Here is a 25507-nt window from a genome sequence, read left to right as displayed (position 1 = left end):
CCCAGAGCACTCACATCCCCCCGGGAGCCATAATGCCAGAAATATGGGTTATCCAGGATTAGAAAATAAAGTTAAATTGCCTCTTTCTTCCAGAAACAGTGCCAGCTCTGGCTAGTATAGAGTGGATTTCCTGATTGGTTAACCTCTGTGAATATCCCTGGCTTTTGCAGCTCGGTGCAGATTATGGTGTACGCTGCTCTGTGCCTATGTTTCAGATCTAGGGAAGGATTAAGGCAAGACAGCAAGGGTCAGTTTTGTAGTTCTTCCTGTTCACCCTATTCATCACAGAGTACATCTGATCCCTGGGGATCCCTCCTCAAGGATTGTATTCCAGATTGTCCGCGCAACATCTTAGCAGGTGGTAATACAGCGCCCATACTGAGAGAGGGACGAGAGGTTCTCCTGCATTAAAAGGGGAAGCGCTGATTAGTTAGCTGGCGCCAGGTACCTGCCTCAACCAATCCATATTCTGGGCATGTAACGTGAGCTGAAAGAGCAAGTAAAAGCAAAAGCTACTCAATGGCAACGGTTGGATTCGCACCCACACCCCCGAAGAGACTGGAGCCTTAATTAGGATCCAGGATTAGAAGTTCTGTCGCCCCAAGGTGCAACTAGTTGAGAACTTGGATGAAAACTCATGCCTCAAAGAAACCCAGAGCACTCACATCCCCCCGGGAGCCATAATGCCAGACATATGTGTTATCCAGGATTAGAAAATAAAGTTAAATTGCCTCTTTCTTCCAGAAACAGTGCCAGCTCTGGCTAGTATAGAGTGGAGTTCCTGATTGGTTAACCTCTGTGAATATCCCTGGCTTTTGCAGCTCGGTGCAGTTTATGGTATACGCTGCTCTGTGCCTATGTTTCAGATCTAGGGAAGGATTAAGGCAAGACAGCAAGGGTCAGTTTTGTAGTTCTTCCTGTTCACCCTATTCATCACAGAGTACATCTGAACCCTGGGGATCCCTCCTCAAGGATTGTATTCCAGACTGTTCGCGCAACATCTTAGCAGGTGGTAATACAGCGCCCATACTGAGAGAGGGACGAGAGGTTCTCCTGCATTAAAAGGGGAAGCGCTGATTAGTTAGCTGGCGCCAGGTACCTGCCTCAACCAATCCATATTCTGGGCATGTAACGTGAGCTGAAAGAGCAAGTAAAAGCAAAAGCTACTCGATGGCAACAGTGGGATTCGAACCCACGCCCCCGAAGAGACTGGAGCCTTAATCCAGTGCCTTAGACCGCTCGGCCACGCTACCACATGGTGTTGCAATTTTCCGACCCTACCTGGGGACACAGACCTAAGTAAAGGGCAAAACAAGCATAGCTTCCCCTTCGGGAATTTGGAGCCTGGTCACCTGCATGACAGGCAGGAATACTCACAACTATACTAACGAGGAACAACCTATGCCTGCTGCTCCATGGTAATGTCCTTAAAGGGTCAGCGTTTAATAGTTCTGGAGGGAGAATTAATCGCTTTAGCTCAGCGCTAGGGATCAAAGGTGTAATCTCGTTATCCCTCTGGAAACAGCAAAAAGTGCCTAATGGCAGCGGTGGGATTCGAACCCACGCCTCCAAAGAGACTGGAGCCTAAATCCAGCGCCTTAGACCGCTCGGCCACGCTATCACACACAACTGGTGCTTTTCAACCCTACCTGAGGACGCAGACCTAAGTAAGGGGCGAAATAATCATAGCCACCCCATCTGGGAACCGTACCCCGGTTTTCTGGAGATCTGGAGGAAGAATTAAAAGTTTTAGTGTGGCAGGTTAAGGTACTTAATGGTTCCATGGTGTAATGGTTAGCACTCTGGACTCTGAATCCAGTGATCCGAGTTCAAATCTCGGTGGGACCTTTCTTTACTTTCCTCTCATTACTCAGTACTGTATTAAAATTATTTAACCTTCTTCCAGATGTGAGCTTTCCAAATCCATAAATGCTGCTTCCATACCTTTGTGTTCTGTCGCCCCAAGGTGCAATTAGTTGAGAACTTGGATGAAAACTCATGCCTCAAAGAAACCCAGAGCACTCACATCCCCCCGGGAGCCATAATGCCAGAAATATGGGTTATCCAGGATTAGAAAATAAAGTTAAATTGCCTCTTTCTTCCAGAAACAGTGCCAGCTCTGGCTAGTATAGAGTGGATTTCCTGATTGGTTAACCTCTGTGAATATCCCTGGCTTTTGCAGCTCGGTGCAGATTATGGTGTACGCTGCTCTGTGCCTATGTTTCAGATCTAGGGAAGGATTAAGGCAAGACAGCAAGGGTCAGTTTTGTAGTTCTTCCTGTTCACCCTATTCATCACAGAGTACATCTGATCCCTGGGGATCCCTCCTCAAGGATTGTATTCCAGATTGTCCGCGCAACATCTTAGCAGGTGGTAATACAGCGCCCATACTGAGAGAGGGACGAGAGGTTCTCCTGCATTGAAAGGGGAAGCGCTGATTAGTTAGCTGGCGCCAGGTACCTGCCTCAACCAATCCATATTCTGGGCATGTAACGTGAGCTGAAAGAGCAAGTAAAAGCAAAAGCTACTCAATGGCAACGGTGGTATTCGAACCCATGCCCCCGAAGAGACTGGAGCCTTAATCCAGCGCCTTAGACCGCTCGGCCACGCTACCACATGGTGCTGCAATTTTCCGACCCTACCTGGGGACACAGACCTAAGTAAAGGGCAAAACAAGCATAGCTTCCCCTTCGGGAATTTGGAGCCTGGTCACCTGCATGACAGGCAGGAATACTCACAACTATACTAACGAGGAACAACCTATGCCTGCTGCTCCATGGTAATGTCCTTAAAGGGTCAGCGTTTAATAGTTCTGGAGGGAGAATTAATCGCTTTAGCTCAGCGCTAGGGATCAAAGGTGAAATCTCGTTATCCCTCTGGAAACAGCAAAAAGTGCCTAATGGCAGCGGTGGGATTCGAACCCACGCCTCCAAAGAGACTGGAGGCTAAATCCAGCGCCTTAGACCGCTCGGCCACGCTACCACACACAACTGGTGCTTTTCAACCCTACCTGAGGACGCAGACCTAAGTAAGGGGCGAAATAATCATAGCCACCCCATTAGGGAACCGTACCCCGGTTTTCTGGAGATCTGGAGGAAGAATTAAAAGTTTTAGTGTGGCAGGTGAAGGTACTTAATGGTTCCATGGTGTAATGGTTAGCACTCTGGACTCTGAATCCAGTGATCCGAGTTCAAATCTCGGTGGGACCTTTCTTTACTTTCCTCTCATTACTCAGTACTGTATTAAAATTATTTAACCTTCTTCCAGATGTGAGCTTTTCAAATCCATATATGCTGCTTCCATACCTTTGTGTTCTGTCGCCCCGAGGTGCAATTAGTTGAGAACTTGGATGAAAACTCATGCCTCAAAGAAACCCAGAGCACTCACATCCCCCCGGGAGCCATAATGCCAGACATATGTGTTATTCAGGATTAGAAAATAAAGTTAAATTGCCTCTTTCTTCCAGAAACAGTGCCAGCTCTGGCTAGTATAGAGTGGAGTTCCTGATTGGTTAACCTCTGTGAATATCCCTGGCTTTTGCAGCTCGGTGCAGATTATGGTGTACGCTGCTCTGTGCCTATGTTTCTGATTTAGGGAAGGATTAAGGCAAGACAGCAAGGGTCAGTTTTGTAGTTCTTCCTGCTCACCCTATTCATCACAGAGTACATCTGATCCCTGGGGATCCCTCCTCAAGGATTGTATTCCAGATTGTCCGCGCAACATCTTAACAGGTGGTAATACAGCGCCCATACTGAGAGAGGGACGAGAGGTTCTCCTGCATTGAAAGGGGAAGCGCTGATTAGTTAGCTGGCGCCAGGTACCTGCCTCAACCAATCCATATACTGGGCATGTAACGTGAGCTGAAAGAGCAAGTAAAAGCAAAAGCTACTCAATGGCAACGGTGGGATTCAAACCCACGCCCCCGCAGAGACTGGAGCCTTAATCCAGCGCCTTAGACCGCTCGGCCACCCTACCACATGGTGTTGCAGCTTTCCGACCCTACCTGGGGACACAGACCAAAGTAAAGGGCAAAACAAGCATAGCTTCCCCTTCGGGAATTCAGAGCCTGGTCACCTGCATGACAGGCAGGAATACTCACAACTATACTAACGAGGAACAACGTATGCCTGCTGCTCCATGGTAATGTCCTTAAAGGGTCAGCGTTTAATAGTTCTGGAGGGAGAATTAATCGCTTTAGCTCAGCGCTAGGGATCAAAGGTGTAATCGTTATCCCTCTGGAAACAGCAAAAAGTGCCTAATGGCAGCGGTGGGATTCGAACCCACGCCTCCGAAGAGACTGGAGCCTAAATCCAGCGCCTTAGACCGCTCGGCCACGCTACCACACACTACTGCTGCTTTTCAACCCTACCTGAGGACGCAGACCTAAGTAAGGGGCGAAATAATCATAGCCACCCCATCTGGGAACCGTACCCCGGTTTTCTGGAGATCTGGAGGAAGAATTAAAAGTTTTAGTGTGGCAGGTGAAGGTACTTAATGGTTCTATGGTGTAATGGTTAGCACTCTGGACTCTGAATCCAGTGATCCGAGTTCAAATCTCGGTGGGACCTTTCTTTACTTTCCTCTCATTACTCAGTACTGTATTAAAATTATTTAACCTTCTTCCAGATGTGAGCTTTTCAAATCCATAAATGCTGCTTCCATACCTTTGTGTTCTGTCGCCCCAAGGTGCAATTAGTTGAGAACTTGGATGAAAACTCATGCCTCAAAGAAACCCAGAGCACTCACATCCCCCCGGGAGCCATAATGCCAGAAATATGGGTTATCCAGGATTAGAAAATAAAGTTAAATTGCCTCTTTCTTCCAGAAACAGTGCCAGCTCTGGCTAGTATAGAGTGGATTTCCTGATTGGTTAACCTCTGTGAATAACCCTGGCTTTTGCAGCTCGGTGCAGATTATGGTGTACGCTGCTCTGTGCCTATGTTTCAGCTCTAGGGAAGGATTAAGGCAAGACAGCAAGGGTCAGTTTTGTAGTTCTTCCTGTTCACCCTATTCATCACAGAGTACATCTGATCCCTGGGGATCCCTCCTCAAGGATTGTATTCCAGATTGTCCGCGCAACATCTTAGCAGGTGGTAATACAGCGCCCATACTGAGAGAGGGACGAGAGGTTCTCCTGCATTGAAAGGGGAAGCGCTGATTAGTTAGCTGGCACCAGGTACCTGCCTCAACCAATCCATATTCTGGGCATGTAACGTGAGCTGAAAGAGCAAGTAAAAGCAAAAGCTACTCAACGGCAACGGTGGGATTCGAACCCACGCCCCCGAAGAGACTGGAGCCTTAATCCAGCGCCTTAGACCGCTCGGCCACGCTACCACATGGTGTTGCAGCTTTCCGACCCTACCTGGGGACATAGACCTAAGTAAAGGGCAAAACAAGCATAGCTTCCCCTTCGGGAATTCGGAGCCTGGTCACCTGCATGACAGGCAGGAATACTCACAACTATACTAACGAGGAACAACCTATGCCTGCTGCTCCATGGTAATGTCCTTAAAGGGTCAGCGTTTAATAGTTCTGGAGGGAGAATTAATCGCTTTAGCTCAGCGCTAGGGATCAAAGATGTAATCGTTATCCCTCTGGAAACAGCAAAAAGTGCATAATGGCAGCGGTGAGATTCGAACCCACGCCTCCGGAGAGACTGGAGCCTAAATCCAGCTTCAAATGGAGCCTTTCAAATCCATAAATGCTGCTTCCATACCTTTGTGTTCTGTCGCCCCAAGGTGCAATTAGTTGAGAACTTGGATGAAAACTCATGCCTCAAAGAAACCCAGAGCACTCACATCCCCCCGGGAGCCATAATGCCAGAAATATGGATTATCCAGGATTAGAAAATAAAGTTAAATTGCCTCTTTCTTCCAGAAACAGTGCCAGCTCTGGCTAGTATAGAGTGGATTTCCTGATTGGTTAACCTCTGTGAATATCCCTGGCTTTTGCAGCTCGGTGCAGATTATAGTGTACTCTGCTCTGTGCCTATGTTTCAGATCTAGGGAAGGATTAAGGCAAGACAGCAAGGGTCAGTTTTGTAGTTCTTCCTGTTCACCCTATTCATCACAGAGTACATCTGATCCCTGGGGATCCCTCCTCAAGGATTGTATTCCAGATTGTCCGCGCAACATCTTAGCAGGTGGTAATACAGCGCCCATACTGAGAGAGGGACGAGAGGTTCTCCTGCATTAAAAGGGGAAGCGCTGATTAGTTAGCTGGCGCCAGGTACCTGCCTCAACCAATCCATATTCTGGGCATGTAACGTGAGCTGAAAGAGCAAGTAAAAGCAAAAGCTACTCAATAGCAACGGTGGGATTCAAACCCACGCCCCCGAAGAGACTGGAGCCTTAATCCAGCGCCTTAGACCGCTCTGCCACGCTACCACATGGTGTTGCAGCTTACCGACCCTACCTGGGGACACAGACCTAAGTAAAGGGCAAAACAAGCATAGCTTCCCCTTCGGGAATTCAGAGCCTGGTCACCTGCATGACAGGCAGGAATACTCACAACTATACTAACGAGGAACAACCTATGCCTGCTGCTCCATGGTAATGTCCTTAAAGGGTCAGCGTTTAATAGTTCTGGAGGGAGAATTAATCGCTTTAGCTCAGCGCTAGGGATCAAAGGTGTAATCTCGTTATCCCTCTGGAAACAGCAAAAAGTGCCTAATGGCAGCGGTGGGATTCGAACCCACGCCTCCAAAGAGACTGGAGCCTAAATCCAGCGCCTTAGAGCGCTCTGCCACGCTACCACACACAACTGCTGCTTTTTTACCCTACCTGAGGACGCAGACCTAAGTAAGGGGCAAAATAATCATAGCCACCCCATCTGGGAACCGTACCCCGGTTTTCTGGAGATCAGGAGGAAGAATTAAAAGTTTTAGTGTGGCAGGTGAAGGTACTTAATGGTTCCATGGTGTAATGGTTAGCACTCTGGACTCTGAATCCAGTGATCCGAGTTCAAATCTCGGTGGGACCTTTCTTTACTTTCCTCTCATTACTCAGTACTGTATTAAAATTATTTAACCTTCTTCCAGATGTGAGCTTTTCAAATCCATAAATGCTGCTTCCATACCATTGAGTTCTGTCGCCCCAAGGTGCAATTAGTTGAGAACTTGGATGAAAACTCATGCCTCAAAGAAACCCAGAGCACTCACATCCCCCCGGGAGCCATAATGCCAGACATATGTGTTATCCAGGATTAGAAAATAAAGTTAAAATGCCTCTTTCTTCCAGAAACAGTGCCAGCTCAGGCTAGTATAGAGTGGAGTTCCTGATTGGTTAACCTCTGTGAATATCCCTGGCTTTTGCAGCTCTGTGCAGTTTATGGTGTACGCTGCTCTGTGCCTATGTTTCAGATCTAGGGAAGGATTAAGGCAAGACAGCAAGGGTCAGTTTTGTAGTTCTTCCTGTTCACCCTATTCATCACAGTGTACATCTGATCCCTGGGGATCCCTCCTCAAGGATTGTATTCCAGATTGTCCGCGCAACATCTTAGCAGGTGGTAATACAGCGCCCATACTGAGAGAGGGACGAGAGGTTCTCCTGCATTGAAAGGGGAAGCGCTGATTAGTTCGCTGGCGCCAGGTACCTGCCTCAACCAATCCATATTCTGGGCATGTAACGTGAGCTGAAAGAGCAAGTAAAAGCAAAAGCTACTCAATGGCAACGGTGGGATTCGAACCCACGCCCCCGAAGAGACTGGAGCCTTAATCCAGCGCCTTAGACCGCTCGGCCACGCTACCACATGGTGTTGCAGCTTTCCGACCCTACCTGGGGACACAGACCTAAGTAAAGGGCAAAACAAGCATAGCTTCCCCTTCGGGAATTCGGAGCCTGGTCACCTGCATGACAGGCAGGAATACTCACAACTATACTAACGAGGAACAACGTATGCCTGCTGCTCCATGGTAATGTCCTTAAAGGGTCAGCGTTTAATAGTTCTGGAGGGAGAATTAATCGCTTTAGCTCAACGCTAGGGATCAAAGGTGTAATCGTTATCCCTCTGGAAACAGCAAAATGTGCCTAATGGCAGCGGTGGGATTCGAACCCACGCCTCCAAAGAGACTGGAGCCTAAAACCAGCGACTTAGACCGCTTGGCCATGCTACCACACACAACTGCTGCTTTTCAACCCTACCTGAGGACGCAGACCTAAGTAAGGGGCGAAATAATCATAGCCACCCCATCTGGGAACCGTACCCCGGTTTTCTGGAGCTCTGGAGGAAGAATTAAAAGTTTTAGTGTGGCAGGTGAAGGTACTTAATGGTTCCATGGTGTAATGGTTAGCACTCTGGACTCTGAATCCAGTGATCCGAGTTCAAATCTTGGTGGGACCTTTCTTTACTTTCCTCTCATTACTCAGTACTGTATTAAAATTATTTAACCTTCTTCCAGATGTGAGCTTTTCAAATCCATAAATGCTGCTTCCATACCATTGAGTTCTGTCGCCCCAAGGTGCAATTAGTTGAGAACTTGGATGAAAACTCATGCCTCAAAGAAACCCAGAGCACTCACATCCCCCCGGGAGCCATAATGCCAGACATATGTGTTATCCAGGATTAGAAAATAAAGTTAAAATGCCTCTTTCTTCCAGAAACAGTGCCAGCTCTGGCTAGTATAGAGTGGAGTTCCTGATTGGTTAACCTCTTTGAATATCCCTGGCTTTTGCAGCTCGGTGCAGTTTATGGTGTACGCTGCTCTGTGCCTATGTTTCAGATCTAGGGAAGGATTAAGGCAAGACAGCAAGGGTCAGTTTTGTAGTTCTTCCTGTTCACCCTATTCATCACAGAGTACATCTGATCCCTGGGGATCCCTCCTCAAGGATTGTATTCCAGATTGTCCGCGCAACATCTTAGCAGGTGGTAATACAGCGCCCATACTGAGAGAGGGACGAGAGGTTCTCCTGCATTGAAAGGGGAAGCACTGATTAGTTAGCTGGCGCCAGGTACCTGCCTCAACCAATCCATATGCTGGGCATGTAACGTGAGCTGAAAGAGCAAGTAAAAGCAAAAGCTACTCAATGGCAACGGTGGGATTCGAACCCACGCCCCAGAAGAGACTGGAGCCTAAATCCTGCGCCTTAGACCGCTCGGCCACACTACCACACACAACTGCTGCTTTTCAACCCTACCTGAGGACGCAGACCTAAGTAAGGGGCGAAATAATCATAGCCACCCCATCTGGGAACCGTACCCCGGTTTTTGTTGTAGATCTGGAGGAAGAATTAAAAGTTTTAGTGTGGCAGGTGAAGGTACTTAATGGTTCCATGGTGTAATGGTTAGCACTCTGGACTCTGAATCCAGTGATCCGAGTTCAAATCTCGGTGGGACCTTTCTTTACTTTCCTCTCAGTACTGTATTAAAATTATTTAACCTTCTTCCAGATGTGAGCTTTTCAAATCCATAAATGCTGCTTCCATACCTTTGTGTTCTGTCGCCCCAAGGTGCAATTAGTTGAGAACTTGGATGAAAACTCATGCCTCAAAGAAACCCAGAGCACTCACATCCCCCCGGGAGCCATAATGCCAGAAATATGGGTTATCCAGGATTAGAAAATAAAGTTAAATTGCCTCTTTCTTCCAGAAACAGTGCCAGCTCTGGCTAGTATAGAGTGGATTTCCTGATTGGTTAACCTCTGTGAATATCCCTGGCTTTTGCAGCTCACTGCAGATTATGGTGTACGCTGCTCTGTGCCTATGTCGCCCCAAGGTGCAATTAGTTGAGAACTTGGATGAAAACTCATGCCTCAAAGAAACCCAGAGCACTCACATCCCCCCGGGAGCCATAATGCCAGACATATGTGTTATCCAGGATTAGAAAATAAAGTTAAAATGCCTCTTTCTTCCAGAAACAGTGCCAGCTCTGGCTAGTATAGAGTGGAGTTCCTGATTGGTTAACCTCTTTGAATATCCCTGGCTTTTGCAGCTCGGTGCAGTTTATGGTGTACGCTGCTCTGTGCCTATGTTTCAGATCTAGGGAAGGATTAAGGCAAGACAGCAAGGGTCAGTTTTGTAGTTCTTCCTGTTCACCCTATTCATCACAGAGTACATCTGATCCCTGGGGATCCCTCCTCAAGGATTGTATTCCAGATTGTCCGCGCAACATCTTAGCAGGTGGTAATACAGCGCCCATACTGAGAGAGGGACGAGAGGTTCTCCTGCATTGAAAGGGGAAGCACTGATTAGTTAGCTGGCGCCAGGTACCTGCCTCAACCAATCCATATGCTGGGCATGTAACGTGAGCTGAAAGAGCAAGTAAAAGCAAAAGCTACTCAATGGCAACGGTGGGATTCGAACCCACGCCCCAGAAGAGACTGGAGCCTAAATCCTGCGCCTTAGACCGCTCGGCCACACTACCACACACAACTGCTGCTTTTCAACCCTACCTGAGGACGCAGACCTAAGTAAGGGGCGAAATAATCATAGCCACCCCATCTGGGAACCGTACCCCGGTTTTTGTTGTAGATCTGGAGGAAGAATTAAAAGTTTTAGTGTGGCAGGTGAAGGTACTTAATGGTTCCATGGTGTAATGGTTAGCACTCTGGACTCTGAATCCAGTGATCCGAGTTCAAATCTCGGTGGGACCTTTCTTTACTTTCCTCTCAGTACTGTATTAAAATTATTTAACCTTCTTCCAGATGTGAGCTTTTCAAATCCATAAATGCTGCTTCCATACCTTTGTGTTCTGTCGCCCCAAGGTGCAATTAGTTGAGAACTTGGATGAAAACTCATGCCTCAAAGAAACCCAGAGCACTCACATCCCCCCGGGAGCCATAATGCCAGAAATATGGGTTATCCAGGATTAGAAAATAAAGTTAAATTGCCTCTTTCTTCCAGAAACAGTGCCAGCTCTGGCTAGTATAGAGTGGATTTCCTGATTGGTTAACCTCTGTGAATATCCCTGGCTTTTGCAGCTCACTGCAGATTATGGTGTACGCTGCTCTGTGCCTATGTTTCAGATCTAGGGAAGGATTAAGGCAAGACAGCAAGGGTCAGTTTTGTAGTTCTTCCTGTTCACCCTATTCATCACAGAGTACATCTGATCCCTGGGGATCCCTCCTCAAGGATTGTATTCCAGATTGTCCGCGCAACATCTTAGCAGGTGGTAATACAGCGCCCATACTGAGAGAGGGACGAGAGGTTCTCCTGCATTGAAAGGGGAAGCGCTGATTAGTTAGCTGGCGCCAGGTACCTGCCTCAACCAATCCATATTCTGGGCATGTAACGTGAGCTGAAAGAGCAAGTAAAAGCAAAAGCTACTAAATGGCAACGGTGGGATTCGAACCCACGCCCCCGAAGAGACTGGAGCCTTAATCCAGCGCCTTAGACCGCTCGGCCACGCTACCACATGGTGTTGCAGCTTTCCGACCCTACCTGGGGACACAGACCTAAGTAAAGGGCAAAACAAGCATAGCTTCCCCTTCGGGAATTCGGAGCCTGGTCACCTGCATGACAGGCAGGAATACTCACAACTATACTAACGAGGAACAACGTATGCCTGCTGCTCCATGGTAATGTCCTTAAAGGGTCAGCGTTTAATAGTTCTGGAGGGAGAATTAATCGCTTTAGCTCAGCGCTAGGGATCAAAGATGTAATCGTTATCCCTCTGGAAACAGCAAAAAGTGCATAATGGCAGCGGTGAGATTCGAACCCACGCCTCCGGAGAGACTGGAGCCTAAATCCAGCTTCAAATGGAGCCTTTCAAATCCATAAATGCTGCTTCCATACCTTTGTGTTCTGTCGCCCCAAGGTGCAATTAGTTGAGAACTTGGATGAAAACTCATGCCTCAAAGAAACCCAGAGCACTCACATCCCCCCGGGAGCCATAATGCCAGAAATATGGATTATCCAGGATTAGAAAATAAAGTTAAATTGCCTCTTTCTTCCAGAAACAGTGCCAGCTCTGGCTAGTATAGAGTGGATTTCCTGATTGGTTAACCTCTGTGAATATCCCTGGCTTTTGCAGCTCGGTGCAGATTATAGTGTACTCTGCTCTGTGCCTATGTTTCAGATCTAGGGAAGGATTAAGGCAAGACAGCAAGGGTCAGTTTTGTAGTTCTTCCTGTTCACCCTATTCATCACAGAGTACATCTGATCCCTGGGGATCCCTCCTCAAGGATTGTATTCCAGATTGTCCGCGCAACATCTTAGCAGGTGGTAATACAGCGCCCATACTGAGAGAGGGACGAGAGGTTCTCCTGCATTAAAAGGGGAAGCGCTGATTAGTTAGCTGGCGCCAGGTACCTGCCTCAACCAATCCATATTCTGGGCATGTAACGTGAGCTGAAAGAGCAAGTAAAAGCAAAAGCTACTCAATGGCAATGGTGGGATTCAAACCCACGCCCCCGAAGAGACTGGAGCCTTAATCCAGCGCCTTAGACCGCTCTGCCACGCTACCACATGGTGTTGCAGCTTACCGACCCTACCTGGGGACACAGACCTAAGTAAAGGGCAAAACAAGCATAGCTTCCCCTTCGGGAATTCAGAGCCTGGTCACCTGCATGACAGGCAGGAATACTCACAACTATACTAACGAGGAACAACCTATGCCTGCTGCTCCATGGTAATGTCCTTAAAGGGTCAGCGTTTAATAGTTCTGGAGGGAGAATTAATCGCTTTAGCTCAGCGCTAGGGATCAAAGGTGTAATCTCGTTATCCCTCTGGAAACAGCAAAAAGTGCCTAATGGCAGCGGTGGGATTCGAACCCACGCCTCCAAAGAGACTGGAGCCTAAATCCAGCGCCTTAGAGCGCTCTGCCACGCTACCACACACAACTGCTGCTTTTTTACCCTACCTGAGGACGCAGACCTAAGTAAGGGGCAAAATAATCATAGCCACCCCATCTGGGAACCGTACCCCGGTTTTCTGGAGATCAGGAGGAAGAATTAAAAGTTTTAGTGTGGCAGGTGAAGGTACTTAATGGTTCCATGGTGTAATGGTTAGCACTCTGGACTCTGAATCCAGTGATCCGAGTTCAAATCTCGGTGGGACCTTTCTTTACTTTCCTCTCATTACTCAGTACTGTATTAAAATTATTTAACCTTCTTCCAGATGTGAGCTTTTCAAATCCATAAATGCTGCTTCCATACCATTGAGTTCTGTCGCCCCAAGGTGCAATTAGTTGAGAACTTGGATGAAAACTCATGCCTCAAAGAAACCCAGAGCACTCACATCCCCCCGGGAGCCATAATGCCAGACATATGTGTTATCCAGGATTAGAAAATAAAGTTAAAATGCCTCTTTCTTCCAGAAACAGTGCCAGCTCAGGCTAGTATAGAGTGGAGTTCCTGATTGGTTAACCTCTGTGAATATCCCTGGCTTTTGCAGCTCTGTGCAGTTTATGGTGTACGCTGCTCTGTGCCTATGTTTCAGATCTAGGGAAGGATTAAGGCAAGACAGCAAGGGTCAGTTTTGTAGTTCTTCCTGTTCACCCTATTCATCACAGTGTACATCTGATCCCTGGGGATCCCTCCTCAAGGATTGTATTCCAGATTGTCCGCGCAACATCTTAGCAGGTGGTAATACAGCGCCCATACTGAGAGAGGGACGAGAGGTTCTCCTGCATTGAAAGGGGAAGCGCTGATTAGTTCGCTGGCGCCAGGTACCTGCCTCAACCAATCCATATTCTGGGCATGTAACGTGAGCTGAAAGAGCAAGTAAAAGCAAAAGCTACTAAATGGCAACGGTGGGATTCGAACCCACGCCCCCGAAGAGACTGGAGCCTTAATCCAGCGCCTTAGACCGCTCGGCCACGCTACCACATGGTGTTGCAGCTTTCCGACCCTACCTGGGGACACAGACCTAAGTAAAGGGCAAAACAAGCATAGCTTCCCCTTCGGGAATTCGGAGCCTGGTCACCTGCATGACAGGCAGGAATACTCACAACTATACTAACGAGGAACAACGTATGCCTGCTGCTCCATGGTAATGTCCTTAAAGGGTCAGCGTTTAATAGTTCTGGAGGGAGAATTAATCGCTTTAGCTCAACGCTAGGGATCAAAGGTGTAATCGTTATCCCTCTGGAAACAGCAAAATGTGCCTAATGGCAGCGGTGGGATTCGAACCCACGCCTCCAAAGAGACTGGAGCCTAAAACCAGCGACTTAGACCGCTTGGCCATGCTACCACACACAACTGCTGCTTTTCAACCCTACCTGAGGACGCAGACCTAAGTAAGGGGCGAAATAATCATAGCCACCCCATCTGGGAACCGTACCCCGGTTTTCTGGAGCTCTGGAGGAAGAATTAAAAGTTTTAGTGTGGCAGGTGAAGGTACTTAATGGTTCCATGGTGTAATGGTTAGCACTCTGGACTCTGAATCCAGTGATCCGAGTTCAAATCTTGGTGGGACCTTTCTTTACTTTCCTCTCATTACTCAGTACTGTATTAAAATTATTTAACCTTCTTCCAGATGTGAGCTTTTCAAATCCATAAATGCTGCTTCCATACCATTGAGTTCTGTCGCCCCAAGGTGCAATTAGTTGAGAACTTGGATGAAAACTCATGCCTCAAAGAAACCCAGAGCACTCACATCCCCCCGGGAGCCATAATGCCAGACATATGTGTTATCCAGGATTAGAAAATAAAGTTAAAATGCCTCTTTCTTCCAGAAACAGTGCCAGCTCTGGCTAGTATAGAGTGGAGTTCCTGATTGGTTAACCTCTTTGAATATCCCTGGCTTTTGCAGCTCGGTGCAGTTTATGGTGTACGCTGCTCTGTGCCTATGTTTCAGATCTAGGGAAGGATTAAGGCAAGACAGCAAGGGTCAGTTTTGTAGTTCTTCCTGTTCACCCTATTCATCACAGAGTACATCTGATCCCTGGGGATCCCTCCTCAAGGATTGTATTCCAGATTGTCCGCGCAACATCTTAGCAGGTGGTAATACAGCGCCCATACTGAGAGAGGGACGAGAGGTTCTCCTGCATTGAAAGGGGAAGCACTGATTAGTTAGCTGGCGCCAGGTACCTGCCTCAACCAATCCATATGCTGGGCATGTAACGTGAGCTGAAAGAGCAAGTAAAAGCAAAAGCTACTCAATGGCAACGGTGGGATTCGAACCCACGCCCCAGAAGAGACTGGAGCCTAAATCCTGCGCCTTAGACCGCTCGGCCACGCTACCACACACAACTGCTGCTTTTCAACCCTACCTGAGGACGCAGACCTAAGTAAGGGGCGAAATAATCATAGCCACCCCATCTGGGAACCGTACCCCGGTTTTTGTTGTAGATCTGGAGGAAGAATTAAAAGTTTTAGTGTGGCAGGTGAAGGTACTTAATGGTTCCATGGTGTAATGGTTAGCACTCTGGACTCTGAATCCAGTGATCCGAGTTCAAATCTCGGTGGGACCTTTCTTTACTTTCCTCTCAGTACTGTATTAAAATTATTTAACCTTCTTCCAGATGTGAGCTTTTCAAATCCATAAATGCTGCTTCCATACCATTGTGTTCTGTCGCCCTAAGGTGCAATTAGTTGAGAACTTAGATGAAAACTCATGCCTCAAAGAAACCCAGAGCACTCACATCCCCCCGGGAGCCATAATGCCAGACATATGTGTTATCCAGGATTAGAAAATAAAGTTAAAATGCCTCTTTCTTCCAGAAACAGTGCCAGCTCTGGCTAGTATAGAGTGGAGTTCCTGATTGGTTAACCTCTGTGAATATCCCTGGCTTTTGCAGCTCGGTGCAGATTATGGTGTACGCTGCTCTGTGCCTATGTTTCAGATTTAGGGAAGGATTAAGGCAAGACAGCAAGGGTCAGTTTTGTAGTTCTTCCTGTTCACCCTATTCATCACAGAGTACATCTGATCCCTGGGGATCCCTCCTCAAGGATTGTATTCCAGATTGTCCGCGCAACATCTTAGCAGGTGGTAATACAGCGCCCATACTGAGAGAGGGACGAGAGGTTCTCTTGCATTGAAAGGGGAAGCGCTGATTAGTTAGCTGGCGCCAGGTACCTGCCTCAACCAATCCATATTCTGGGCATGTAACGTGAGCTGAAAGAGCAAGTAAAAGCAAAAGCTACTCAATGGCAACGGTGGGATTCGAACCCACGCCCCCGAAGAGACTGGAGCCTTAATCCAGCTACCACATGGTGTTGCAGCTTTCCGACCCTACCTGGGGACACAGACCTAAGTAAAGGGCAAAACAAGCATAGCTTCCCCTTCGGGAATTCGGAGCCTGGTCACCTGCATGACAGGCAGGAATACTCACAACTATACTAACGAGGAACAACCTATGCCTGCTGCTCCATGGTAATGTCCTTAAAGGGTCAGCGTTTAATAGTTCTTGAGGGAGAATTAATCGCTTTAGCTCAGCGCTAGGGATCAAAGGTGTAATCTCGTTATCCCTCTGGAAACAGCAAAAAGTGCCTAATGGCAGCAGTGGGATTCGAACCCACGCCTCCAAAGAGACTGGAGCCTAAATCCAGCGCCTTAGACTGCTCGGCCACGCTACCACACACAACTGCTGCTTTTCAACCCTACCTGAGGACGCAGACCTAAGTAAGGGGCGAAATAATCATAGCCACCCCATCTGGGAACGGTACCCCGGTTTTCTGGAGATCTGGAGTAAGAATTAAAAGTTTTAGTGTGGCAGGTGAAGGTACTTAATGGTTCCATGGTGTAATGGTTAGCACTCTGGACTCTGAATCCAGTGATCCGAGTTCAAATCTCGGTGGGACCTTTCTTTACTTTCCTCTCATTACTCAGTACTGTATTAAAATTATTTAACCTTCTTCCAGATGTGAGCTTTTCAAATCCATAAATGCTGCTTCCATACCATTGAGTTCTGTCGCCCCAAGGTGCAACTAGTTGAGAACTTGGATGAAAACTCATGCCTCAAAGAAACCCAGAGCACTCACATCCCCCCGGGAGCCATAATGCCAGACATATGTGTTATCCAGGATTAGAAAATAAAGTTAAATTGCCTCTTTCTTCCAGAAACAGTGCCAGCTCTGGCTAGTATAGAGTGGAGTTCCTGATTGGTTAACCTCTGTGAATATCCCTGGCTTTTGCAGCTCGGTGCAGTTTATGGTATACGCTGCTCTGTGCCTATGTTTCAGATCTAGGGAAGGATTAAGGCAAGACAGCAAGGGTCAGTTTTGTAGTTCTTCCTGTTCACCCTATTCATCACAGAGTACATCTGATTCCTGGGGATCCCTCCTCAAGGATTGTATTCCAGATTGTCCGCGCAACATCTTAGCAGGTGGTAATACAGCGCCCATACTGAGAGAGGGACGAGATGTTCTCCTGCATTGAAAGGGGAAGCGCTGATTAGTTAGCTGGCGCCAGGTACCTGCCTCAACCAATCCATATTCTGGGCATGTAACGTGAGCTGAAAGAGCAAGTAAAAGCAAAAGCTACTCAATGGCAACGGTGGGATTCGAACCCACGCCCCCGAAGAGACTGGAGCCTTAATCCAGCTACCACATGGTGTTGCAGCTTTCCGACCCTACCTGGGGACACAGACCTAAGTAAAGGGCAAAACAAGCATAGCTTCCCCTTCGGGAATTCGGAGCCTGGTCACCTGCATGACAGGCAGGAATACTCACAACTATACTATCGAGGAACAACCTATGCCTGCTGCTCCATGGTAATGTCCTTAAAGGGTCAGCGTTTAATAGTTCTTGAGGGAGAATTAATCGCTTTAGCTCAGCGCTAGGGATCAAAGGTGTAATCTCGTTATCCCTCTGGAAACAGCAAAAAGTGCCTAATGGCAGCGGTGGGATTCGAACCCACGCCTCCGAAGAGACTGGAGCCTAAATCCAGCGCCTTAGACCGCTCGGCCACGCTACCACACACTACTGCTGCTTTTCAACCCTACCTGAGGACGCAGACCTAAGTAAGGGGCGAAATAATCATAGCCACCCCATCTGGGAACCGTACCCCGGTTTTCTGGAGATCTGGAGTAAGAATTAAAAGTTTTAGTGTGGCAGGTGAAGGTACTTAATGGTTCCATGGTGTAATGGTTAGCACTCTGGACTCTGAATCCAGTGATCCGAGTTCAAATCTCGGTGGGACCTTTCTTTACTTTCCTCTCATTACTCAGTACTGTATTAAAATTATTTAACCTTCTTCCAGATGTGAGCTTTTCAAATCCATAAATGCTGCTTCCATACCATTGAGTTCTGTCGCCCCAAGGTGCAACTAGTTGAGAACTTGGATGAAAACTCATGCCTCAAAGAAACCCAGAGCACTCACATCCCCCCGGGAGCCATAATGCCAGACATATGTGTTATCCAGGATTAGAAAATAAAGTTAAATTGCCTCTTTCTTCCAGAAACAGTGCCAGCTCTGGCTAGTATAGAGTGGAGTTCCTGATTGGTTAACCTCTGTGAATATCCCTGGCTTTTGCAGCTCGGTGCAGTTTATGGTATACGCTGCTCTGTGCCTATGTTTCAGATCTAGGGAAGGATTAAGGCAAGACAGCAAGGGTCAGTTTTGTAGTTCTTCCTGTTCACCCTATTCATCACAGAGTACATCTGATTCCTGGGGATCCCTCCTCAAGGATTGTATTCCAGATTGTCCGCGCAACATCTTAGCAGGTGGTAATACAGCGCCCATACTGAGAGAGGGACGAGATGTTCTCCTGCATTGAAAGGGGAAGCGCTGATTAGTTAGCTGGCGCCAGGTACCTGCCTCAATCAATCCATATTCTGGGCATGTAACGTGAGCTGAAAGAGCAAGTAAAAGCAAAAGCTACTCAATGGCAACGGTGGGATTCGAACCCACGCCCCCGAAGAGACTGGAGCCTTAATCCAGCGCCTTAGACCGCTCGGCCACGCTACCACATGGTGTTGCAGCTTTCCGACCCTACCTGGGGACACAGACCTAAGTAAAGGGCAAAACAAGCATAGCATCCCCTTCGGGAATTTGGAGCCTGGTCACCTGCATGACAGGCAGGAATACTCACAACTATACTAACGAGGAACAACCTATGCCTGCTGCTCCATGGTAATGTCCTTAAAGGGTCAGCGTTTAATAGTTCTGGAGGGAGAATTAATCGCTTTAGCTCAGCGCTAGGGATCAAAGGTGTAATCGTTATCCCTCTGGAAACAGCATAAAGTGCCTAATGGCAGCGGTGGGATTCGAACCCACGCCTCCGAAGAGACTGGAGCCTAAATCCAGCGCCTTAGACCGCTCGGCCACGCTACCGCACACTACCGCTGCTTTTCAACCCTACCTGAGGACGCAGACCTAAGTAAGGGGCGAAATAATCATAGCCACCCCATCTGGGAACCGTACCCCGGTTTTCTGGAGATCTGGAGGAAGAATTAAAAGTTTTAGTGTGGCAGGTGAAGGTACTTAATGGTTCCATGGTGTAATGGTTAGCACTCTGGACTCTGAATCCAGTGATCCGAGTTCAAAACTCGGTGGGACCTTTCTTTACATTCCTCTCATTACTCAGTACTGTATTAAAATTATTTAACCTTCTTCCAGATGTGAGCTTTTCAAATCCATAAATGCTGCTTCCATACCTTTGTGTTCTGTCGCCACAAGGTGCAATTAGTTGAGAACTTGGATGAAAACTCATGCCTCAAAGAAACCCAGAGCACTCACATCCCCCCGGGAGCCATAATGCCAGAAATATGGGTTATCCAGGATTAGAAAATAAAGTTAAATTGCCTCTTTCTTCCAGAAACAGTGCCAGCTCTGGCTAGTATAGAGTGGATTTCCTGATTGGTTAACCTCTGTGAATAACCCTGGCTTTTGCAGCTCGGTGCAGATTATGGTGTACGCTGCTCTGTGCCTATGTTTCAGCTCTAGGGAAGGATTAAGGCAAGACAGCAAGGGTCAGTTTTGTAGTTCTTCCTGTTCACCCTATTCATCACAGAGTACATCTGATCCCTGGGGATCCCTCCTCAAGGATTGTATTCCAGATTGTCCGCGCAACATCTTAGCAGGTGGTAATACAGCGCCCATACTGAGAGAGGGACGAGAGGTTCTCCTGCATTGAAAGGGGAAGCGCTGATTAGTTAGCTGGCGCCAGGTACCTGCCTCAACCAATCCATATTCTGGGCATGTAACGTGAGCTGAAAGAGCAAGTAAAAGCAAAAGCTACTCAATGGCAACGGTGGGATTCAAACCCACGCCCCCGAAGAGACTGGAGCCTTAATCCAGGATTAGAAAATAAAGTTAAATTGCCTCTTTCTTCCAGAAATAGTGCCAGCTCTGGCTAGTATAGAGTGGATTTCCTGATTGGTTAACCTCTGTGAATATCCATGGCTTTTGCAGCTCGGTGCAGATTATGGTGTACGCTGCTCTGTGCCTATGTTTCAGATCTAGGGAAGGATTAAGGCAAGACAGCAAGGGTCAGTTTTGTAGTTCTTCCTGTTCACCGTATTCATCACAGAGTACATCTGATCCCTGGGGATCCCTCCTCAAGGATTGTATTCCAGATTGTCCGCGCAACATCTTAGCAGGTGGTAATACAGCGCCCATACTGAGAGAGGGACGAGAGGTTCTCCTGCATTGAAAGGGGAAGCGCTGATTAGTTAGCTGGCGCCAGGTACCTGCCTCAACCAATCCATATTCTGGGCATGTAACGTGAGCTGAAAGAGCAAGTAAAAGCAAAAGCTACTCAATGGTAACGGTGGGATTCGAACCCACGCCCCCGAAGAGACTGGAGCCTTAATCCAGCGCCTTAGACCGCTCGGCCACGCTACCACATGGTGTTGCATTTTTCCGACCCTACCTGGGGACACAGACCTAAGTAAAGGGCAAAACAAGCATAGCTTCCCCTTCGGGAATTCGGAGCCTGGTCACCTGCATGACAGGCAGGAATACTCACAACTATACTAACGAGGAACAACCTATGCCTGCTGCTCCATGGTAATGTCCTTAAAGGGTCAGCGTTTAATAGTTCTGGAGGGAGAATTAATCGCTTTAGCTCAGCGCTAGGGATCAAAGGTGTAATCTCGTTATCCCTCTGGAAACAGCAAAAAGTGCCTAATGGCAGCGGTGGGATTCGAACCCACGCCTCCAAAGAGACTGGAGCCTAAATCCAGCACCTTAGACCGCTCAGCCATGCTACCACACACAACTGCTGCTTTTCAACCCTACCTGAGGACGCAGACCTAAGTAAGGGGCGAAATAATCATAGCCACCCCATCTGGGAACCGTACCCCGGTTTTCTGGAGCTCTGGAGGAAGAATTAAAAGTTTTAGTGTGGCAGGTGAAGGTACTTAATGGTTCCATGGTGTAATGGTTAGCACTCTGAGCTCTGAATCCAGTGATCCGAGTTCAAATCTTGGTGGGACCTTTCTTTACTTTCCTCTCATTACTCAGTACTGTATTAAAATTATTTAACCTTCTTCCAGATGTGAGCTTTTCAAATCCATAAATGCTGCTTCCATACCATTGAGTTCTGTCGCCCCAAGGTGCAATTAGTTGAGAACTTGGATGAAAACTCATGCCTCAAAGAAACCCAGAGCACTCACATCCCCCCGGGAGCCATAATGCCAGACATATGTGTTATCCAGGATTAGAAAATAAAGTTAAAATGCCTCTTTCTTCCAGAAACAGTGCCAGCTCTGGCTAGTATAGAGTGGAGTTCCTGATTGGTTAACCTCTGTGAATATCCCTGGCTTTTGCAGCTCGGTGCAGTTTATGGTGTACGCTGCTCTGTGCCTATGTTTCAGATTTAGGGAAGGATTAAGGCAAGACAGCAAGGGTCAAGGGAAGCGCTGATTAGTTAGCTGGCGCCAGGTACCTGCCTCAACCAATCCATATTCTGGGCATGTAACGTGAGCTGAAAGAGCAAGTAAAAGCAAAAGCTACTCAATGGCAACGGTGGGATTCGAACCCACGCCCCCGAAGAGACTGGAGCCTTAATCCAGCGCCTTAGACCGCTCGGCCACGCTACCATATGGTGGTGCAGCTTTCCGACCCTACCTGGGGACACAGACCTAAGTAAAGGGCAAAACAAGCATAGCCCATACTGAGAGAGGGACGAGAGGTTCTCCTGCATTGAAAGGGGAAGCGCTGATTAGTTAGCTGGCGCCAGGTACCTGCCTCAACCAATCCATATTCTGGGCATGTAACGTGAGCTGAAAGAGCAAGTAAAAGCAAAAGCTACTCAATGGCAACAGTGGGATTCGAACCCACGCCCCCGAAGAGACTGGAGCCTTAATCCAGCTCCTTAGACCGCTCGGCCACGCTACCACATGGTGTTGCAGCTTTCCGACCCTACCTGGGGACACAGACCTAAGTAAAGGGCAAAACAAGCATAGCTTCCCCTTCGGGAATTCGGAGCCTGGTCACCTGCATGACAGGCAGGAATACTCACAACTATACTAACGAGGAACAACCTATGCCTGCTGCTCCATGGTAATGTCCTTAAAGGGTCAGCGTTTAATAGTTCTGGAGGGAAAATTAATCGCTTTAGCTCAGCGCTAGGGATCAAAGGTGTAATCTCGTTATCCCTCTGGAAACAGCAAAAAGTGCCTAATGGCAGCGGTGGGATTCGAACCCACGCCTCCAAAGGGACTGGAGCCTAAATCCAGCGCCTTAGACCGCTCGGCCACGCTACCACACACAACTGCTGCTTTTCAACCCTACCTGAGGACGCAGACCTAAGTAAGGGGCGAAATAATCATAGCCACCCCATCTGGTAACCGTACCCCGGTTTTCTGGAGATCTGGAGGAAGAATTAAAAGTTTTAGTGTGGCAGGTGAAGGTACTTAATGGTTCCATGGTGTAATGGTTAGCACTCTGGACTCTGAATCCAGTGATCCGAGTTCAAATCTCGGTGGGACCTTTCTTTACTTTCCTCTCATTACTCAGTACTGTATTAAAATTATTTAACCTTCTTCCAGATGTGAGCTTTTCAAATCCATAAATGCTGCTTCCATACCTTTGTGTTCTGTCGCCCCAAGGTGCAATTAGTTGAGAACTTGGATGAAAACTCATGCCTCAAAGAAACCCAGAGCACTCACATCCCCCCGGGAGCCATAATGCCAGAAATATGGGTTATCCAGGATTAGAAAATAAAGTTAAATTGCCTCTTTCTTCCAGAAACAGTGCCAGCTCTGGCTAGTATAGAGTGGATTTCCTGATTGGTTAACCTCTGTGAATATCCCTGGCTTTTGCAGCTTTTGCAGCTTTTGCAGCTCGGTGCAGATTATGGTGTACACTGCTCTGTGCCTATGTTTCAGATCTAGGAAAGGATTAAGGCAAGACAGCAAGGGTCAGTTTTGTAGTTCTTCCTGTTCACCCTATTCATCACAGAGTACATCTGATCCCTGGGGATCCCTCCTCAAGGATTGTATTCCAGATTGTCCGCGCAACATCTTAGCAGGTGGTAATACTGCGCCCATACTGAGAGAGGGACGAGAGGTTCTCCTGCATTAAAAGGGGAAGCGCTGATTAGTTAGCTGGCGCCAGGTACCTGCCTCAACCAATCCATATTCTGGGCATGTAACGTGAGCTGAAAGAGCAAGTAAAAGCAAAAGCTACTCAATGGCAACGGTGGGATTCGAACCCACGCCCCCGAAGAGACTGGAGCCTTAATCCAGCGCCTTAGACCGCTCGGCCACGCTACCACATGGTGTTGCAGCTTTCCGACCCTACCTGGGGACACAGACCTAAGTAAAGGGCAAAACAAGCATAGCTTCCCCTTCGGGAATTCGGAGCCTGGTCACCTGCATGACAGGCAGGAATACTCACAACTATACTAACGAGGAACAACCTATGCCTGCTGCTCCATGGTAATGTCCTTAAAGGGTCAGCGTTTAATAGTTCTGGAGGGAGAATTAATCGCTTTAGCTCAGCGCTAGGGATCAAAGGTGTAATCTCGTTATCCCTCTGGAAACAGCAAAAAGTGCCTAATGGCAGCGGTGGGATTCGAACCCACGCTTCCAAGGAGACTGGAGCCTAAATCCAGCGCCTTAGACCACTCGGCCACGCTACCACACACAACTGCTGCTTTTCAACCCTACCTGAGGACGCAGACCTAAGTAAGGGGCGAAATAATCATAGCCACCCCATCTGGGAACCGTACCCCGGTTTTCTGGAGATCTGGAGGAAGAATTAAAAGTTTTAGTGTGGCAGGTGAAGGTACTTAATGGTTCCATGGTGTAATGGTTAGCACTCTGGACTCTGAATCCAGTGATCCGAGTTCAAATCTCGGTGGGACCTTTCTTTACTTTCCTCCCATTACTCAGTACTGTATTAAAATTATTTAACAATCTTCCAGATGTGAGCTTTTCAAATCCATAAATGCTGCTTCCATACCATTGTGTTCTGTCGCCCCAAGGTGCAATTAGTTGAGAACTTGGATGAAAACTCATGCCTCAAAGAAACCCAGAGCACTCACATCCCCCCGGGAGCCATAATGCCAGAAATATGGGTTATCCAGGATTAGAAAATAAAGTTAAATTGCCTCTTTCTTCCAGAAACAGTGCCAGCTCTGGCTAGTATAGAGTGGATTTCCTGATTGGTTAACCTCTGTGAATATCCCTGGCTTTTGCAGCTCGGTGCAGATTATGGTGTACGCTGCTCTGTGCCTATGTTTCAGATCTAGGGAAGGATTAAGGCAAGACAGCAAGGGTCAGTTTTGTAGTTCTTCCTGTTCACCCTATTCATCACAGAGTATATCTGATCCCTGGGGATCCCTCCTCAAGGATTGTATTCCAGATTGTCCGCGCAACATCTTAGCAGGTGGTAATACTGCGCCCATACTGAGAGAGGGACGAGAGGTTCTCCTGCATTGAAAGGGGAAGCGCTGATTAGTTAGCTGGCGCCAGGTACCTGCCTCAACCAATCCATATTCTGGGCATGTAACGTGAGCTGAAAGAGCAAGTAAAAGCAAAAGCTACTCAATGGCAACGGTGGGATTCGAACCCACGCCCCCGAAGAGACAGGAGCCTTAATCCAGCGCCTTAGACCGCTCGGCCACGCTACCACATGGTGTTGCAGCTTTCCGACCCTACCTGGGGACACAGACCTAAGTAAAGGGCAAAACAAGCATAGCTTCCCCTTCGGGAATTCGGAGCCTGGTCACCTGCATGACAGGCAGGAATACTCACAACTATACTAACGAGGAACAACCTATGCCTGCTGCTCCATGGTAATGTCCTTAAAGGGTCAGCGTTTAATAGTTCTGAAGGGAGAATTAATCGCTTTAGCTCAGCGCTAGGGATCAAAGGTGTAATCTCGTTATACCTCTGGAAACAGCAAAAAGTGCCTAATGGCAGCGGTGGGATTCGAACCCACGCCTCCAAAGAGACTGGAGCCTAAATCCAGCGCCTTAGACCGCTCGGCCACGCTACCACACACAACTGCTGCTTTTCAACCCTACCTGAGGACGCAGACCTAAGTAAGGGGCGAAATAATCATAGCCACCCCATCTGGGAACCGTACCCCGGTTTTCTGGAGATCTGGAGGAAGAATTAAAAGTTTTAGTGTGGCAGGTGAAAGTACTTAATGGTTCCATGGTGTAATGGTTAGCACTCTGGACTCTGAATCCAGTGATCCGAGTTCAAATCTCGGTGGGACCTTTCTTTACTTTC

The 25507-nt window shown here is 47.8% G+C and overlaps 45 non-coding genes across 45 annotated transcripts; 16 read left to right on the top strand and 29 right to left on the bottom strand.

Moving 5' to 3' along the window:
• Nucleotides 1–1171: 1171 nt before the first annotated feature.
• TRNAL-AAG (transfer RNA leucine (anticodon AAG)) lies at nt 1172–1253 on the bottom strand. The gene has a single exon. It is a non-coding gene; the product is annotated as a tRNA-Leu (tRNA).
• A 286-nt stretch (nt 1254–1539) lies between these two features.
• Nucleotides 1540–1621, bottom strand: TRNAL-UAG (transfer RNA leucine (anticodon UAG)). Its single transcript has one exon. It is a non-coding gene; the product is annotated as a tRNA-Leu (tRNA).
• Nucleotides 1622–1776: 155 nt separating this feature from the next.
• TRNAQ-CUG (transfer RNA glutamine (anticodon CUG)) lies at nt 1777–1848 on the top strand. Its single transcript has one exon. It is a non-coding gene; the product is annotated as a tRNA-Gln (tRNA).
• Nucleotides 1849–2532: 684 nt separating this feature from the next.
• On the bottom strand, nt 2533–2614 carry TRNAL-AAG (transfer RNA leucine (anticodon AAG)). The gene has a single exon. It is a non-coding gene; the product is annotated as a tRNA-Leu (tRNA).
• Nucleotides 2615–2900: 286 nt separating this feature from the next.
• TRNAL-UAG (transfer RNA leucine (anticodon UAG)) lies at nt 2901–2982 on the bottom strand. The gene has a single exon. It is a non-coding gene; the product is annotated as a tRNA-Leu (tRNA).
• A 155-nt stretch (nt 2983–3137) lies between these two features.
• On the top strand, nt 3138–3209 carry TRNAQ-CUG (transfer RNA glutamine (anticodon CUG)). The gene has a single exon. It is a non-coding gene; the product is annotated as a tRNA-Gln (tRNA).
• A 684-nt stretch (nt 3210–3893) lies between these two features.
• Nucleotides 3894–3975, bottom strand: TRNAL-AAG (transfer RNA leucine (anticodon AAG)). Its single transcript has one exon. It is a non-coding gene; the product is annotated as a tRNA-Leu (tRNA).
• Nucleotides 3976–4259: 284 nt separating this feature from the next.
• On the bottom strand, nt 4260–4341 carry TRNAL-UAG (transfer RNA leucine (anticodon UAG)). Its single transcript has one exon. It is a non-coding gene; the product is annotated as a tRNA-Leu (tRNA).
• Nucleotides 4342–4496: 155 nt separating this feature from the next.
• TRNAQ-CUG (transfer RNA glutamine (anticodon CUG)) lies at nt 4497–4568 on the top strand. Its single transcript has one exon. It is a non-coding gene; the product is annotated as a tRNA-Gln (tRNA).
• A 684-nt stretch (nt 4569–5252) lies between these two features.
• On the bottom strand, nt 5253–5334 carry TRNAL-AAG (transfer RNA leucine (anticodon AAG)). Its single transcript has one exon. It is a non-coding gene; the product is annotated as a tRNA-Leu (tRNA).
• A 970-nt stretch (nt 5335–6304) lies between these two features.
• TRNAL-AAG (transfer RNA leucine (anticodon AAG)) lies at nt 6305–6386 on the bottom strand. The gene has a single exon. It is a non-coding gene; the product is annotated as a tRNA-Leu (tRNA).
• Nucleotides 6387–6672: 286 nt separating this feature from the next.
• Nucleotides 6673–6754, bottom strand: TRNAL-UAG (transfer RNA leucine (anticodon UAG)). The gene has a single exon. It is a non-coding gene; the product is annotated as a tRNA-Leu (tRNA).
• Nucleotides 6755–6909: 155 nt separating this feature from the next.
• On the top strand, nt 6910–6981 carry TRNAQ-CUG (transfer RNA glutamine (anticodon CUG)). The gene has a single exon. It is a non-coding gene; the product is annotated as a tRNA-Gln (tRNA).
• Nucleotides 6982–7665: 684 nt separating this feature from the next.
• Nucleotides 7666–7747, bottom strand: TRNAL-AAG (transfer RNA leucine (anticodon AAG)). The gene has a single exon. It is a non-coding gene; the product is annotated as a tRNA-Leu (tRNA).
• A 521-nt stretch (nt 7748–8268) lies between these two features.
• Nucleotides 8269–8340, top strand: TRNAQ-CUG (transfer RNA glutamine (anticodon CUG)). Its single transcript has one exon. It is a non-coding gene; the product is annotated as a tRNA-Gln (tRNA).
• Nucleotides 8341–9024: 684 nt separating this feature from the next.
• On the bottom strand, nt 9025–9106 carry TRNAL-UAG (transfer RNA leucine (anticodon UAG)). The gene has a single exon. It is a non-coding gene; the product is annotated as a tRNA-Leu (tRNA).
• A 157-nt stretch (nt 9107–9263) lies between these two features.
• On the top strand, nt 9264–9335 carry TRNAQ-CUG (transfer RNA glutamine (anticodon CUG)). The gene has a single exon. It is a non-coding gene; the product is annotated as a tRNA-Gln (tRNA).
• A 942-nt stretch (nt 9336–10277) lies between these two features.
• On the bottom strand, nt 10278–10359 carry TRNAL-UAG (transfer RNA leucine (anticodon UAG)). Its single transcript has one exon. It is a non-coding gene; the product is annotated as a tRNA-Leu (tRNA).
• Nucleotides 10360–10516: 157 nt separating this feature from the next.
• On the top strand, nt 10517–10588 carry TRNAQ-CUG (transfer RNA glutamine (anticodon CUG)). The gene has a single exon. It is a non-coding gene; the product is annotated as a tRNA-Gln (tRNA).
• Nucleotides 10589–11265: 677 nt separating this feature from the next.
• Nucleotides 11266–11347, bottom strand: TRNAL-AAG (transfer RNA leucine (anticodon AAG)). The gene has a single exon. It is a non-coding gene; the product is annotated as a tRNA-Leu (tRNA).
• A 1338-nt stretch (nt 11348–12685) lies between these two features.
• TRNAL-UAG (transfer RNA leucine (anticodon UAG)) lies at nt 12686–12767 on the bottom strand. Its single transcript has one exon. It is a non-coding gene; the product is annotated as a tRNA-Leu (tRNA).
• A 155-nt stretch (nt 12768–12922) lies between these two features.
• On the top strand, nt 12923–12994 carry TRNAQ-CUG (transfer RNA glutamine (anticodon CUG)). Its single transcript has one exon. It is a non-coding gene; the product is annotated as a tRNA-Gln (tRNA).
• Nucleotides 12995–13678: 684 nt separating this feature from the next.
• Nucleotides 13679–13760, bottom strand: TRNAL-AAG (transfer RNA leucine (anticodon AAG)). The gene has a single exon. It is a non-coding gene; the product is annotated as a tRNA-Leu (tRNA).
• A 521-nt stretch (nt 13761–14281) lies between these two features.
• TRNAQ-CUG (transfer RNA glutamine (anticodon CUG)) lies at nt 14282–14353 on the top strand. Its single transcript has one exon. It is a non-coding gene; the product is annotated as a tRNA-Gln (tRNA).
• Nucleotides 14354–15037: 684 nt separating this feature from the next.
• Nucleotides 15038–15119, bottom strand: TRNAL-UAG (transfer RNA leucine (anticodon UAG)). The gene has a single exon. It is a non-coding gene; the product is annotated as a tRNA-Leu (tRNA).
• Nucleotides 15120–15276: 157 nt separating this feature from the next.
• On the top strand, nt 15277–15348 carry TRNAQ-CUG (transfer RNA glutamine (anticodon CUG)). The gene has a single exon. It is a non-coding gene; the product is annotated as a tRNA-Gln (tRNA).
• A 1023-nt stretch (nt 15349–16371) lies between these two features.
• Nucleotides 16372–16453, bottom strand: TRNAL-UAG (transfer RNA leucine (anticodon UAG)). Its single transcript has one exon. It is a non-coding gene; the product is annotated as a tRNA-Leu (tRNA).
• A 155-nt stretch (nt 16454–16608) lies between these two features.
• Nucleotides 16609–16680, top strand: TRNAQ-CUG (transfer RNA glutamine (anticodon CUG)). The gene has a single exon. It is a non-coding gene; the product is annotated as a tRNA-Gln (tRNA).
• Nucleotides 16681–17710: 1030 nt separating this feature from the next.
• On the bottom strand, nt 17711–17792 carry TRNAL-UAG (transfer RNA leucine (anticodon UAG)). The gene has a single exon. It is a non-coding gene; the product is annotated as a tRNA-Leu (tRNA).
• A 155-nt stretch (nt 17793–17947) lies between these two features.
• On the top strand, nt 17948–18019 carry TRNAQ-CUG (transfer RNA glutamine (anticodon CUG)). The gene has a single exon. It is a non-coding gene; the product is annotated as a tRNA-Gln (tRNA).
• A 684-nt stretch (nt 18020–18703) lies between these two features.
• TRNAL-AAG (transfer RNA leucine (anticodon AAG)) lies at nt 18704–18785 on the bottom strand. Its single transcript has one exon. It is a non-coding gene; the product is annotated as a tRNA-Leu (tRNA).
• A 284-nt stretch (nt 18786–19069) lies between these two features.
• On the bottom strand, nt 19070–19151 carry TRNAL-UAG (transfer RNA leucine (anticodon UAG)). The gene has a single exon. It is a non-coding gene; the product is annotated as a tRNA-Leu (tRNA).
• Nucleotides 19152–19306: 155 nt separating this feature from the next.
• On the top strand, nt 19307–19378 carry TRNAQ-CUG (transfer RNA glutamine (anticodon CUG)). Its single transcript has one exon. It is a non-coding gene; the product is annotated as a tRNA-Gln (tRNA).
• Nucleotides 19379–20581: 1203 nt separating this feature from the next.
• TRNAL-AAG (transfer RNA leucine (anticodon AAG)) lies at nt 20582–20663 on the bottom strand. The gene has a single exon. It is a non-coding gene; the product is annotated as a tRNA-Leu (tRNA).
• Nucleotides 20664–20949: 286 nt separating this feature from the next.
• Nucleotides 20950–21031, bottom strand: TRNAL-UAG (transfer RNA leucine (anticodon UAG)). Its single transcript has one exon. It is a non-coding gene; the product is annotated as a tRNA-Leu (tRNA).
• A 749-nt stretch (nt 21032–21780) lies between these two features.
• TRNAL-AAG (transfer RNA leucine (anticodon AAG)) lies at nt 21781–21862 on the bottom strand. The gene has a single exon. It is a non-coding gene; the product is annotated as a tRNA-Leu (tRNA).
• Nucleotides 21863–22078: 216 nt separating this feature from the next.
• Nucleotides 22079–22160, bottom strand: TRNAL-AAG (transfer RNA leucine (anticodon AAG)). The gene has a single exon. It is a non-coding gene; the product is annotated as a tRNA-Leu (tRNA).
• Nucleotides 22161–22446: 286 nt separating this feature from the next.
• Nucleotides 22447–22528, bottom strand: TRNAL-UAG (transfer RNA leucine (anticodon UAG)). Its single transcript has one exon. It is a non-coding gene; the product is annotated as a tRNA-Leu (tRNA).
• Nucleotides 22529–22683: 155 nt separating this feature from the next.
• TRNAQ-CUG (transfer RNA glutamine (anticodon CUG)) lies at nt 22684–22755 on the top strand. Its single transcript has one exon. It is a non-coding gene; the product is annotated as a tRNA-Gln (tRNA).
• A 702-nt stretch (nt 22756–23457) lies between these two features.
• Nucleotides 23458–23539, bottom strand: TRNAL-AAG (transfer RNA leucine (anticodon AAG)). The gene has a single exon. It is a non-coding gene; the product is annotated as a tRNA-Leu (tRNA).
• Nucleotides 23540–23825: 286 nt separating this feature from the next.
• Nucleotides 23826–23907, bottom strand: TRNAL-UAG (transfer RNA leucine (anticodon UAG)). Its single transcript has one exon. It is a non-coding gene; the product is annotated as a tRNA-Leu (tRNA).
• A 155-nt stretch (nt 23908–24062) lies between these two features.
• TRNAQ-CUG (transfer RNA glutamine (anticodon CUG)) lies at nt 24063–24134 on the top strand. Its single transcript has one exon. It is a non-coding gene; the product is annotated as a tRNA-Gln (tRNA).
• Nucleotides 24135–24818: 684 nt separating this feature from the next.
• Nucleotides 24819–24900, bottom strand: TRNAL-AAG (transfer RNA leucine (anticodon AAG)). The gene has a single exon. It is a non-coding gene; the product is annotated as a tRNA-Leu (tRNA).
• Nucleotides 24901–25186: 286 nt separating this feature from the next.
• Nucleotides 25187–25268, bottom strand: TRNAL-UAG (transfer RNA leucine (anticodon UAG)). Its single transcript has one exon. It is a non-coding gene; the product is annotated as a tRNA-Leu (tRNA).
• Nucleotides 25269–25423: 155 nt separating this feature from the next.
• On the top strand, nt 25424–25495 carry TRNAQ-CUG (transfer RNA glutamine (anticodon CUG)). The gene has a single exon. It is a non-coding gene; the product is annotated as a tRNA-Gln (tRNA).
• Nucleotides 25496–25507: the final 12 nt, after the last annotated feature.

The sequence above is a fragment of the Hyla sarda genome, chromosome 4 (genome assembly GCF_029499605.1).
Source record: "Hyla sarda isolate aHylSar1 chromosome 4, aHylSar1.hap1, whole genome shotgun sequence".
Lineage (NCBI taxonomy): Eukaryota > Metazoa > Chordata > Amphibia > Anura > Hylidae > Hyla > Hyla sarda.
The sequence above is the reverse complement of the archived record's forward strand: the minus strand, read 5'-3'. Positions and strand labels throughout refer to the sequence as shown.